Source organism: Catharus ustulatus, chromosome 1 (assembly GCF_009819885.2).
Source record: "Catharus ustulatus isolate bCatUst1 chromosome 1, bCatUst1.pri.v2, whole genome shotgun sequence".
In the NCBI taxonomy this organism is placed as follows: Eukaryota; Metazoa; Chordata; class Aves; order Passeriformes; family Turdidae; genus Catharus; species Catharus ustulatus.
Window position 1 is genome coordinate 80,994,110 of NC_046221.1, and position 13,013 is coordinate 81,007,122.

The 13,013-nt window shown below is 36.9% G+C and overlaps 1 protein-coding gene across 6 annotated transcripts in view; it reads left to right on the forward strand.

The window, feature by feature from the left end:
* Nucleotides 1–13,013, forward strand: part of CDH18 (cadherin 18) — a 523,214-nt gene that overhangs the window by 107,325 nt on the left and 402,876 nt on the right. For all 6 annotated transcript variants that reach the window (XM_033079688.1, XM_033079757.1, XM_033079763.2 and 3 more), the window contains exon 2: nt 2,287–2,384. The gene's annotated coding sequence lies outside the window, so the exon portion shown is untranslated. The remainder of the gene's footprint in view (nt 1–2,286; nt 2,385–13,013) is intronic.

Genomic DNA, 13,013 nt, shown 5'->3' on the forward strand with positions numbered 1-13,013 from the left:
GAGCAGAACATTTGCAAACATGTAAAAAAAAATAGGGTTCATGCAGGTCACTACCAGTCTAATACCAGGTAGTTAATTACACATCACATCAAAAAGAAAAAATTGGTCGTGAATTCACAGAAATTATGTAGAGGAGTTAGAAAAATTCTTGGACAAAGTTGGGATCTTAAGAAAACACACTAATAGGAGTAAAAAATTAAAAGTATATCACAATGGCTCAATGTATTGGGTTCCACTCACTGTGAATATCGTAGCTTAGAGGAAACAAGCTCTAAAACCAATTAATAATGACAACAACAATTGATGATTAGTATGGAAAATAATATTAATGTTACTAATATTAATAATAAAATAATAATATATTATTTACTTAAAATCACAATGTAAATCATATGAACTTAATATATTATTAATAGTGATATGATGACTTCTACATATCTCATCATCTCAGTGTTTCATCAGAATATCAATACTAGTAGGAAACACATCAGGATCGAAGAACAACTCAATTGTCATTCTTAATAGAATTATAATTCATAAAGATATCAATAACAGTTCTTGTAGTTTTAACCCTAGCAAGAGATCAATTATCCCAGTGAAATACCAAAAGAAATATTAAGGGGGAGATCAGTGGAAGTAAGGCAGAAAAAGATAGCACAGCTTAAAACAGAGAATTTAGCAATGAAGAAATTTACAAATTTACAAATCCTGGATAAGAGAATGTGGAAAAAAACAGATAAGTTTGCAAGTCATAATATTTTAAAAAGAAAACTCATCCAAACCGATACTTTTTCTGTTGAATGGAAGAATTACAGTCCCAAATGGAATTATACCATGTCACTGATAATATATTTCAGTTTTAACCAAGGATCAGAAGCCTTGTTCTGGAACAGTTGACACTTTATTTATAAATGGCTTACACTGTGCAAGGTAGGTACTTTTGCTTTTCTAGCTGTTGCTCTTTGTAGTTTCTCTGGGTTTCCTAGAGATTTCTGATAATTAGCAGTTATACTACAATAAGGCAAATGAGAGACAGTAAAAGTGATATTATTGAGGAGTCATTTCTGCAATTTCTGATAATACCTTGACCCAAACATTTGTTCATGGACTTTAGGGTATATTTGAGAACTTTCTTTTCAGTAGCAAGGTTTCTTGCCCTTGTTGTGGGGCAAAACAAAAAATCTGTGTGTGAAAACAAGGGTTAGGCTTGCCTGTATTTTTCCTATGTCTTCTGACTGACTCATGAGTATTTTAAAACAAGCAGTGCATTTCAGTAAAGCTAACAAAGCTTCCTGATAAAAGAAGTACATATATTTTGCTGGTATAATTACAAGTACAATGAGTAATTCTCTGTCTCATGTTTTTTAAAACTAACTTGTCTTGTAAACCAGATTGTGTCAGTGCCATAGATTCTGCCATAGATCATAGATATTAAAGCTTATCAAGTAAAAAAAAATAGATGGATAAGTTTATTTCAGTTTTTATATTGTATACCTAGATCCTGTTTATGGATTCACATTAACTAGGAATGCATATCATTGGATATTCTGGTAGGGTCCTTATGGAAACAATGCAAAAGTAATTTCTTGGTGATTTAATATATCTTTATTCAAGTTGTTCATGGTGTATGTACTCTTTTTTATTTGCATCATATACTGTGATATTAGTTAGATGACAATAACTAAGGAAAGTGTTTAAGATTATAGATTATAGATATATATAGATTAAGATTGAGATAATATTTATATGGGGTATATTTGAGAAGGACTGGTAAGTAACGTATATAAATAAAGAAAAATATTTTCTACAACAGATTTAACTCTAAATTTGTCCTAATGCAGGACTAGATTATTTTTCTTGTTAGGGTATTTTTAGTGATTTCTGAAGTTTCAGACTCAATGCCTCTTTACTTGTCTAAGACAGTAATTAATTTGATTTTACTCAAAAGGTTTTCAAATTAGATAATTTTCCTCTATTTGGCATGAGATATGAATTTATGCATTACTCCCAAGCTACTTACAAACCTTGAAAATACCACTGTTGTTCATTTAATTATTTAAATTAGAGTTCCAGTTTCGAACACCTACTTAAAAATAAAAATCCATTCATTACTGTTGTACACACTCTGTACACTCTGTTGTACTTACCAGGATGAACATCATAGCATCTACATGTTCTTCTGCAAAGGGTGGTCCAATGTCTTTGCTGTTTTCTGTTTGCTTAAGTAACCTGCAAAGAAAAACAGTATTTTTTGATCATGTTCAAAACTTTGTTGTTCTGTTTCAGTGAAAGCTACGGAATTATCAGGTTTTTGGTATCTTCAGTGGAACCTTGCAAGACTGTTTGGTGGAAAATATATTCCTAAGGACTTGGTTAGTCATCAAGTAAGTATCTTGTGTTTTTGAATAGTTTTCATTCAGATCCAATGAAGTGTTTGTGTTGACTTAGGTACATAAAAAAAATTACTTATTATTACTTATCACCATTATTTTGACTTCCATTTGTAACCATTTCAGTCAGGGTTTATACATATTTTAGCAAAAAAAAAAAAAAAAAAAAAGGTTTACTTAGTATTCCTTTTCAGCCTCTATCAGAATGCTGTTCAGTGACCTGTATTACTCCCAAACTACCCAAACTATGAAGCATAAGGAGGACTGAGAATTTATTGGGTTGTCTAAATTTGTTGTACCTGTGTGTTAGCCTGTGAAAGGGATCAAGAATGGTGTCCAGCGATAAATTACTAAAGTAGATAAATCCAATTAAATGTTATCCAAACAGCCAGGTTCTATTATTATCATCCACCCAACTGATTTTGATAGTCTCATTTTTCTTACTATATCATATGTACTTTGTTCTTCATACCAATATAGTCTTAAATATTTTTAATTCAAGTAGATGAAGAGTGACTCTTCAGTCTTAAGTGAGTTAAAGCAGATCCTTCTGTCATCTTCTTGTACCAGATTTATAACGATTTTTCAGACCTCTTCTTCCACTTTGTTTCTAAACCTAAAGAAGAAAATTGGGTTGGTGGGAAAGCATTTGTAATGGGAAAATTTTAATAAAAGACACAAACTGTAAAATTGCAAAATAGGGGGAGGCTAGCTGTAACATTTAAATGATACTTACATATCCTACTCAGATTGTAGATGTAACGTTTTAAAAATTATGTTGATGGGATTAGAGAATTGATGCACTCTTTATGTCACTTCTCATCAAAATGTAATGATTTCGATTTTTTTTCACAGAATGCCAAAATATATTCTTTTACTTTTCAGTTAAAAAATTGCTTCAGTCTGAATGACAATGCTTGAACTGGTCACAAAAATATGTATTTGACTCTACTTTCAAAATATTCTGTGCTTTAAAAAAATTTCACTCAATGAAAATTATAATGATTACTTATTTATTTGCTATTTGATGAAATATAAAATTCAATTTTTGTGATGGAAATAATTTCCAATTACATAATTAGTCCAATAGCATAATCTTATTTCACCACTTGTCTGTATCAAAAAATAAAGATGTATTTCTCTGTAAGAGAATTTTATAGCTCTGACTGGCTGTGTCATTCATTACCATTTAACTTATAAAATAAAAGAATGAGAATTAAATCTTCATTTTAATGCTGTTTTATGAATTTAGCCTAACAAAAATAGATGTTGATTGAACTGATTGAATTGTCAGGAAGGCTGGTGAAACTCAAATATTTAATTCAGTTAATGCTCATAGAAGAAGGCAATATTTAACCTAAAGTTGGGAAACAAAATTAGACTTAAACTCTGTGAAAAATGAAACAGGATTCAAGTGCTAGAAACCATAGAAATAAAATTTAAGTTTTTAACCAGCTGACCTGTCTAGGAAATTGTGCACAGCTGGTCTTGCTCTGGATTAATTTGGTACACTTGGGATTTTGTATACCTCTAAGGCTCTGAATGCAGTCTAAACGTATAGATTTGTAAGTTAAATATTTTTTCTTGTTTCATAACAACTTAATTCAATTTAGAAGTGCAGAATTATTAGAGGGCACATCTGTCTCATTCAAAAGGTTACACAAAATGCTTACATGTGCCTCATCTTTAACGATTCAAAAAAGGAAACACATTCAGTCACACACCTGCTCATAGATGAAGAAAAGTGATATAGATAATGTAAATCTTTTCATGCTATATCCCATAATTTTGTCCATACTGTGTCTAAGTCACTTCAGCATTCATTGTGTCAATTATGTATGGCCAAGTTAGAATATTTTAAGGATGTGAATGCTACAGGTGTCTTTTTCAATGTCATTGAATGTCATGAAGTTTTTTTACACTCTCAAATGTTGAATAATTTTGGGTTGCTTTTGTATTTTCTTTTATCACATTAACATAAAAGTGCAGAATCTCTTATAGGGAACAAAGCCAGATTGGTTTCTTTTTCTATAGTGTGCTAAAAAAGCAAGAGTGATTGATGTCAGTGACTCATGGTGAAAGATGTTGCTGCTTGAGTGGTGTGACACTGGCGTGATCTCTTTGAGTAGGTTAAAGAGTAACACGGAGAGGTGGAATAAAGGCATTCAGTTATAAGGCACCCATCAGATGACACACTCCCAAATTCACAATCTCTTTGACTACTATTACAATGCTGTACATCTTCAAAGCCTTTGAAGAGCTTTAGCTGTGCAGTTCCCTTTCATGTCAGCAGAAGACAAGCTTTTCTGTGATAAGATTTAGCTGGCTTCCTTTCACATGCTTTTTGACTGAGGAAAACAGACCGTGATCACTTTCATTGTGACATGATGTGTATTCTGAAAGTATGTTTAGGCATGTAGTAGATTAATTAATTAATTAAGCATGTAATAAGTAACCAGTTTAAGCTTTCATATTGTCCTAGTAGTCTCATTTTCATCTATAAATTTCTTTCTTCATTTGAGTCCCTGAACACTTAAGTTTTCAATATCTCCTCAATACTATTTTGTCCTTGGTCCATATCTTCTTTTCCTTTTACTTAGATGAAAATAAGAATATTTGGATTTGTGACCTTGACTTACTAGTTGCAAAAGCAACAAAATAACTTCCATCTGAGTTGCTGCTTAAATTTCTATTAATGTTATTAATTTTAAAACAGAATTTTACAGATATTATATTCAGTGAACTGAAAATAGGTGTTCAGTAAATACCTGTCATAGTGCTTCTAGGAAAGAAATAAATAATCCATCTCTCACAAATATTTGTTGTTTTAGTAAAAACATTCTTATATTTAAGTAAAAGATTATAATAAAATGTGAGAAAATAAAGCATCAACTTCACTACAGCACAACATGAAATCCCTGAACTTAAAGGAAAATTAGCTATTTGCCATCATTCACTCATTTTAGTTTGAAGGCAAATGGGCCATGAATGCAATGAAAACAACTTTATATGGTATAGGTTTCTAGTACCATCAGAAGAATTGTTATGGTTATACAAATGTTATATCATCTCTGTTTGAAGGACCTCCACTGCCCAGGATGGATGAATCGGTCTGGAGACAGCTAACTTGGCTTTGTGGTATTGTTTCAGATAGTTTGAGATTCTTTAAGGCATCTTGCCATGAACTGGTGTGTAGCTCAGCTGCTCTATTCCTGAAGAAATGTAATTGGTCTAAAAAGCAAGATGCATTTAAAAAAAATGCAATGAGTGAATTGTAAATACCTGGAAGCACTTGTAATACATGTTTTCAATTCAGTTTGTCATAGGAGTATTATAGGATGCTAAATTAGGGACTGGTACCTTGTTGTGTATTAAAACAAATGAGATGAAGGATCTTATGTCTAGAAATTAATATGTATCTTTAAAAACATAGTAGTTTCACAGAAACAAAATGAAGACTTAATTGAATGATACATGTAATGGAGATAAAAGACAATTAATTCCTACCCAAATGCACAACCAGTTAGCATTAAAGGAATGCAGGCAGAGATTTTCTAATTTGCTCCTTTCTGATGACGATCTGCAAGATCCATGCACAGCCCAAAACTCATCAGTTAATTTTACAAAGTATATTCAGCAAATGAACTTATGAAGAAAAGTGTTTAGTAGAAATGCGTTTAAGTTTTGAAGAAATATACCCACTAACCTTTCTCAGTTGGTTAAAAAACAAGAAGACTTTGTTTCTCATCAACATTTGGACCCTATGCTCTACTTTTTGGATACCATCTCTTCTACAGATGCAATGGATAGCAACTCTCAATGTTTGGCATCTATTGAACTTTACCACTTTCTTAAGAATCATAATGAAAAATGAGTACAATTTTGGATTTTGGCCCATAAGCATTTATAAAGGAACTGACTAAGAAACTGACTAAGATGCCAAATATTATAATTTACAAACCTATAGGTATAAAAAAATGACAGAGTGAATTTTTCTTTTCACTAATCTTAAGATCCAACAAACAGGAGATGCCTCTGCTCAAATTAAGGTGCAAACGAGACCATGGTACAAAGTCAACTATATGGAGTGTTTTTAACAATAAATGTGTAATAGAGAGACAGAAATAGGGAGAGGGAGAGGGAGAGGGAGAGGGAGAGGGAGAGGGAGAGGGAGAGGGAGAGGGAGAGGGAGAGGTGGGGAGAGAGGGCAAAGGGAGATGAGGCAAAGAAGTGTGGAAAAGAGAGGTGGAGAAGGAGAGGTGAGAGGTGTTCTTCATCATTTTGGGATTCTTGGTGGTGAGGCAGGGGACTCAGTTCAGTCTTCTTGTAGGTTCTGTGCAGAAAGAGGTGCTGGCTCCACAGAGTCCATCACTATAAAAATCTTTTCATTATTTATAAATTTTAACAAACAAATAAAATAATTCTTGTTGGCTACAAGTTATGTAGTTTCCTCATTGACTAGTATTTTATCTTCTATTGGCTAAATTATTCTTTCCTTTCTAATGTTAATTAATCTGCATGCTCAATCTTTCTCTTGAGTCAGTGGGTTTCTTAGGTCGATGGTCCCTTACTCAGTGGTTGCAATCTCTGCAGTAATTACCTTTTACCCAGCTAGAGCTAATTTCATCACTGTTGCAGAGTTTATTAGTTTCTTTCTTATTTTGGGAATTATGCCAAATGTCCTCATGGCCTCTAAATTTTGCTTTCTCTGTACCCATTATCAGTCACATATCCTTCTTTCTAAGCTTTGTTAACCTTCCCCTAGGTATGAGATCATTAAATATATCTTCCCAGCACCTGGACATCAGTGCCACCTTTATATAGACCAAGTTCCATGTATCCACAGAGGCATGTCTGAGGTGCTGTTGTGGTCATTGGTGGTCACAGATGCCGTCTCACCCATAACTTGGGGGATCTTTGTTTGACCAGTTAGATACATATGAGCAGTTGCTTCTTTTTACAGTCTGTCAGTGGGTGATTGTTTTTTCTGAATGCCTTGAACAGGATGAACTAACCAGATCTCTGCCAGGCCTCTTCCAGGCCTGGAATTAGCGCTTTCTTATCATAAATTCCTCCCTTCTGTAGTGTTAACAGTGTTTGAGACAGGTAACTCTACCTTTTAGCTCCTAAGAACTATCAGTTAATAATTTTTATTAACTAATAATATTAGTTATAATAATATAATAATATCAATAATATATTAATAGTAGTATTACTTCTGTATCGATATATTATTATTATTAATATATTATTAATAATATATTAATAATAATTAACTAATTATCAAATACAATTGAATTTCTCCACCACAAGGTACACTCTTCAGATATTGCAACCTTTTTGCACTCAGGATGTGCTGTTTTGATTAGGGGTTGGGTTTGAATTTAGGAAAACACTTTCATGCTTAGAGATTAATATTTTCCGTAAAACTCCAATGTGCAAGGACTGTTGGAATTGTAAATTGCAATGATATATACTACAGTATTACCTAACCTTTGGTAATATAATTCTTTCTTCCTTTAGAATGTATCATGTTTATACTTAAACTCTACTCTGCATAAGGTAGCCTTGCCTTGAATAATGCATGCTGTTTATATTGGACTATAAGAGAGCATCCATTGGAGGGCAATGAGGATAGTGAAATGCCTTGAGGGGAAACCCTGTGAGGGATGACTGAGGTCACTTGGTCTGATCAACCTGGAGATTGAGGGGAAACCTCATTGCAGTCTGCAATTTCCTTTTGAGGGGAAGATGAGGAGAGGTCTTAATTCTAGGGACCAGTGACAAGAACTGAGGGAATGACTTGAAGTTGTGTCAGGGGAGGTTTAGGTTGGATATTACAAAAGGATTTTTCACCCTCTGGGTGTTTGGGCACTGGAACCACACCCCAGGGAAGTGGTCACAGCACCAACCTTGATATAGTTCAAAAAATGTTTGGACAATGCTCTCAGGCACATGGCGTGATTCTTGGGGCTGGTGCTGTGCAGGGCCAAGAGTTGGACTTAATGATTCTTGGGGGTTCCTTCCAACCAACTTACTCTGTCATTCTATGATATACAATTCTAAATACATATAAAAGGAAAGGGATTTGAGGTACACATGTATAAGAACGACTGAAGATTTTGGTTGCAATGTGAAGACAAGCTGTGTGGGTGATTAATATTCAGTGAGGCCAATGAAAATTTAATTCAAGTAATTTAGGTAACAGACCATCTCATTTTCTTTTGCACTCCCTATAAATGCTATTTTCATCTCTATGATGGTTCATATCAGCTAATTCCTGCATAGCTACAGTTGCTGACAGTGAGTAAAACATTGTCTTTGCTCTTACAAGTACTCTTTGAAGCCTACAGAGCGACACCAGCACAGATTGTTAGTAATAATTGAAATTACTTTTCTGAAAGTAACTTATCTTCTCCTAACACACCTTATATTTCTGTCTGCTGTAATTTTCAGCCTTGTGTCCCTTTCTGGATTTACAAAGAAAACCACAGCGAGTAAGTATAGAGGCCAGGATTCATTAAAAATTGTTTGAACACTGCACAGAGGATGTGGTGGGAAAAACACAGAATGAATAGAGATTCATAATGTGCATTGGGGTGGGAAAATGATGCATTTCAGAAGATTGTTTGCTTATTTAAAGCATTCCCTCATCTTTACTGACAAAAAAAAAAAATCTGTCTCAGCTATGTATTCCTGCAGGAAAGTGAAGAATATTCTGTATTTTTAAACAATTGTTAGAAATGGATTAGCAGAAATCTGTGTGCTTATTAAAGCATGATAACTCTATTGCCTTTTCAGTTAGAGGACATATAGCAGATTTCTAGGGGTTTTTGGAGCAATTATTTTGTTTAGTTTTTATGTGAAGTTAAGAATAGAATGCTCCATTTAGAATGTATAATCAAGAGAAGAGGAAGTACTAGCATTAGAAAAAATAGAGGAACAAAGTAGGCGAATGAGGTACAAAATCTGCTCCTATAGTTTTTTGTGTATCTAAGGAATATCTTCCTCTTTTGATCTCATTTTCTCTAATTCCGTGAGAAACATTAAAAAAAAAAAAAAGCAGCCCATAGAAGGATGAAATTCAATTTATTACCCCAGATATGTCAGCATTTTTTTCATTACATTTTTGCTCTTTCATTCTTTCTCCGACCCTGTGTATCCTTGTGTTCCAGGCAGAGTTAAACAGAATTTCAGGCAAAGAAGGGCCACTGTTTTCCCTCCTGGCACTGATCCTGGCCAGGTCTTTTGGACAATAGGAAGAGTCCAACAAGAAGTATGGAAGTGAGCTAGGTTACTCTACCTGACTACTATTGAATGGGGACTACCAGTAACCACCATCATATCATCATGGATTTTTTTCCATATTTATTGCTTCTGAAGGACTACTTAGCAGAAGAAGTCATTGTAAAATTTTGTTATTTCCTCAGGCTCTTCACACAATTTTTTACATAACTAGATGATACAGATTATTTGCACAGTACTGATTAATGGGATACAGCTGACTATTTGTAGATTTTTTTTGTTATTAATTATGTGCAGTCTTTATGATTAGATCATTATTTAAAATCAATTAGGTATCCCTTGATGGATACCTGAGTTGTATCTAGTTATAATAATTGCTGAAAATATTCTTGTGAGATTGTTACGACTCACTGTAATATGTGCTTAGCCTTGTCTAAACATTTGAAAAGAAAATAATTAGTCCTTAGTCATACAAATATACGTATGTCCTGATTTAGGGCAAATTTGGGAGGAAACTTGAAAATGGGTCCATCTAGAAAGCAAATTCTAGCAGCCCCTCCCCCAGCTGGTTCAAGAAAAGATTTGGAGAAAAAGTGGAAAAAACTGTTTAACAAGCAAAGTATTCACAAGCATAAAAAAAAAAAGAATAATATTAAACAATGAAACCTCTCTCTGTTCTGAAGAGACGGCAAATTCAGAGAGTCCCTTTCGTGGGGTGTAACTTGGCTTGCTCGATCTCTTCTCAGTCTTGCCTGCTCTGGAAAATACCATGTCCTGGCCCCAGTGTGCCACAGGTGTGAGCTCCCAGGGTTCTGGGTTTTCAGTCCAGAGCAGGGCCGAACAGTTCCAAGAAAAAGAAAAACCGCAGTCCAGGGAGCTTCTGTGCCCGAGCTAGCTAAAAAAAACCTAACTAAAAGCAAAGGAGAGCTCTCTCCCGCTGTTCGTCCGTGCTGCAGACAGCACAGTCCAGGAGAAGGAAAGCTGAAGCTCTTATCTCTATGTGTTTGAAAACAGCCACCTCAGACATTACACCACTTCTCCTTCTCACCCCTGTAAATCTCAGATCTAGTTTTAAAGGTGCAAAACTAATTTTTGACCTAAACACATGAGTGAGGATACAATTCAGCATTATAAAGTCACTCCAGAAAAACATATTAGAGATGCAAATTGGTAAACATTCCAAAATGTAAATTGATACCATCCAATGTCTAAATACTGAATGAAGATTTGAAGATTTTCTCTGTGGACTGTAATTGTAACATATATCTGGTGAAATCACTTTTCTGATTTAGAATAAGAAGTACTCTCGTTCTTGAAAATTTACGGGACAGAATAAAAATGGGCAGAAGTTCCAGCATTATTTCATTATGTTGGTGTGCTTTTATTTAGAGATGTATACCTCATGCAAAATAGTTTTTAAATGAGATGAGATTTACTAAGACAGAGACTCACTCCAGACTGCATGCCCAGGTCTATGTGTATTAATGGTTCCTAAGAAAGGTCCTCTTGGACAACTCATAGGATATATGCTTTACTTTAGAGTCCTGTTTCTCTGCAGAGACTGTCTTTTGAACACAACATCCAGCTTTATGGTTGTGACCTTATTTCAAACATATTTTCATTAGTTTTCTATATTTGGCTTCTCCCAAATGCATGTTAAAATGCTTTTTTTTCTGTGTCTTTAGTAGTCTGCTTTCAGAGATGCTGCATAGTAATGAGCAGTAGGTAGGTGCCGTGACAATCCCCCCTGAATGTGAAGGGAGAATCCAAGATTTGTAGATGCCCACAGTCAAAAAGCAATGACAATAGCCAGAGGTTCCAGGACACCTACAAAGTTTTATTCATACATTATACTGACAACATGGAAATTGGTATAAGGTAATCCCTTTTCTTGTAGTATAAACCCAAAGCATGGTATCTAAATAAGGGGGAGGGAGGGAGGGAAAGAGGGAGGGAAGAAGGAAGGAAGGAAGGAAGAAAGGAAGGAAGGAAGGAAGGAAGGAAGGAAGGAAGGAAGGAAGGAAGGAAGGAAGGAAGGAAGGAAGGAAGGAAGGAAGGAAGGAAGGAAGGAAGGAAGGAAGGAAGGAAGGAAGGAAGGAAGGAAGGAAGGAAGGAAGGAAATTATAAACTTTTGTTTTCGATTTGCATGGATGCATTTCATTTCATAAGGTGCTGTGTGGCATAGAGTCATTTTGGAAATGCAGAGCTTCCCCAAAACCTAAGAGCCCATTCGGACTCCAAGAAGCAGAAATTGATTTGAATAATCTGTCACAGTATTAACATTAGTAATGCTTTCTTCTTCAGTGCTATGAGAATTAAGTTGCTTGGCATTTGACTATAAAATGCAATAAAGTAGGAACAGTATTGAAGGCAGTATGTATTTTTAGGCAATGAAAATGTTGTGTCAGCAAATCATGGTTGGAGAACCAATTCCCACAGCACCATTTTAGTAGGTTTATTAATGTTTCTTTCCTAGCCATCACCTTGCCTTTACAAGTCGGTTTTGCCTCAGTTGTGTACTCCTTCATTATCAAGAGGTAATTTAACCTCTTTTTTATTTTTTCCAAAAAGAGAGCACCAATTTGACCAAAATTTTGGTGGAAACCCGGAAGTGCGGCTAATATTCCGGGGCGGCTAATCTATTAACAAAATTCTAAAAGCTGCCAACACGGAAGTGAGAGCCCGCGGCAGCCCCAAGCCAAGTTGGAGCCCGGCCGGCCCCGGCAGAGGTGGGAAAGCCTGGCAGAGGCGGGGCCAGCAGTGTGGGGGGCGGGCGGCAGAGCCTGAGCCAGCATGGCGGGGGAGCCCGGGAGAACTGGGGCTAGCAGTGCAGGGGAGCATGGCAGAAGCAGGAAGGCCGGCGGGTGGGGCTGCCTGGCAGCGGGGGGAAGCCCAGCAGAATCGGGGCCAGCAGCGTGGGGGAGCCCGGTGGTGCGGGGGCCTGCAGTGCCGGCCAGGGCGAGGAAACGCGGCGGCGGTGCAGACGGGAGGGGGCGGCCGGCGAGCCTGGTGGCGGCGGCGGCAGCCCTGCCGGCGGGGCGAGCGAAAGCGGCGCTCGCGAAAGCGGCGCTCGGTGAGCGAAAGCGCCGCCGCTCCCGAAAGCGCCGCCGCTCGCCAAAGCGCCGCCGCTTGCCGAGCCAAAGCGCCGCCGCTCGCCAAAGCGCCGCCGCTCGCCGAGCGAAAGCGCCGCCGCTCGCCAAAGCGCCGCCGCTCGCCAAAGCGCCGCCGCTCGCCGAGCGAAAGCACCGCCGCTCGCCAAAGCGCCGCCGCTCGCCGAGCGAAAGCGCCGCCGCTCGCTAAAGCGCCGCCGCTCGCCAAAGCGCCGCCGCTCGCCGAGCGAAAGCGCCGCCGCTCGCCAAAGCGCCGCCGCTCGCCGAG